Raw genomic sequence first — 1,583 nt, 5'->3', positions numbered from 1 at the left:
TCGGTGTCCGTCACTTTGTTGTTAATCTAAATTAGTTGGCACTAATAACAATGCGACGAGGTGCTAATTGATCAATTTTCAAAATGAGGAACTGTTTGATACAAAATGCAATAGTCACTTCCCAGTCCCCACTTAATCATTTCCAATACTCTAGGGCTCGTAGTTATAAGTGCTATTTTCATTCTCAAAATTCAATTTTTTTAATTCAACTGAATATTAAAAAGAAATAAATTCCATTGGATTTGTTTTTTATCTACTTGAAATTTGATTAAAATGAATTAGGTTTCAATTTAAGATCATTGAGTTGGATCAGATTAAAAATTGGGATTACAAACTGATAAAATTAATTAGATTCCAACCCACCAGGAACGTAGTAGTACTAGATATATATGAATATACATAATTTATTCCGTAAAAGTTATCCATATAATTAATATATATATATATATATGGTTATTATTGTTGTTAATATTTATAAATTCAATATCATCGTACTTTATAAATAGCTCATAGGTAATTCAATCAAGTGTCACAAGTTTTACTTCTTGTCCTTCTCAATTTTTTTATTACAACTGAAATAACCAAAGCCCAATAGGATCATTCCATTTTAAGAAATTCCTTAATATTGATGTCTTTAGAGGTCTAGCTAATTAATTTAGTATAAACAAAAGGCAAAATCAAACCAATCCTCCAACAACACACACATGGATTTAGTAAGTATTTAAGTCTTTATTTATTAGGCCACGCCTAGGAAAAGATACATGGATATAAATTGGAGGCAAGAGCTTTCATAATATTTGGTAAAACAAAGCTAACTTTCAAGAAGTTTGAGCTTCATGAGATCTTCACATATTACACCAAAGCTCTACCCCTCCTCAGTCTATTTAATTCTTAGCTCCTGCCTTCCCTCCTGATGCCTAATCAAACATAAAACATAGTTCAGATCAATATTAGTCCAAGAATTATATACATATGTATAGAAAAATATTTTAGGAAACATCTTCTTTTATAGATTTAAACTGTAAGAAAATGAGCCTAATTCCAAGCAATATTGACAAAGATAATTAAATAAATTATTTTACCTTCTTCTTCGGCTCCCGGGGTTTTTGCTCGGCCTTTTTAGGGGCAGGCTTGGAGGCGGGAACCTTGGGAGTGCTAGTACTAGCCTTAACAGGCTCTTTCTTGGTGGAGGCTGATTGAGTGCCAACAGGTTTCTCGGCCTTGATTGATGCCATAACTACACTCAAGTAATTCAAGAGATGAGAAATTTGATGGCCTGGACTTGTAATTGCATCAAAACAACAAGTATATTTATAGTAGTGGAGTTAGATATTTGCAATCAACTGTAGCTACCAATGGTGGCACAGAAGAGAATGGAATAAGCAGACTGGAGGCCTCTTGGTGGGAGATGCCGCTTTCTTTAGATGCTTTACGATCAGGGCATATTTTACTCACTTTATTTTTTATGCTTATTCTAACGCAGCTGGCTATGTTACATAGATATTTTCACTCATGAAATGAAATTCTAAATCATACTACATCTACATTAATTTCATTTCAAGTACAAAATAAGGCACTAACTG

The 1,583-nt window shown here is 32.5% G+C and overlaps 1 long non-coding RNA gene across 1 annotated transcript; it reads right to left on the bottom strand.

The window, feature by feature from the left end:
* Nucleotides 1-707: 707 nt before the first annotated feature.
* Nucleotides 708-1,307, bottom strand: LOC116132166. The gene is made up of 2 exons (XR_004128377.1): nt 1,083-1,307; nt 708-917 (listed from the first exon to the last, which is right to left on the bottom strand). It is a non-coding gene; the product is annotated as an uncharacterized LOC116132166 (long non-coding RNA).
* Nucleotides 1,308-1,583: the final 276 nt, after the last annotated feature.

The sequence above is a fragment of the Pistacia vera genome, unplaced genomic scaffold (genome assembly GCF_008641045.1).
Source record: "Pistacia vera cultivar Batoury unplaced genomic scaffold, PisVer_v2 Contig249, whole genome shotgun sequence".
In the NCBI taxonomy this organism is placed as follows: Eukaryota; Viridiplantae; Streptophyta; class Magnoliopsida; order Sapindales; family Anacardiaceae; genus Pistacia; species Pistacia vera.
The sequence above is the reverse complement of the archived record's forward strand: the minus strand, read 5'-3'. Positions and strand labels throughout refer to the sequence as shown.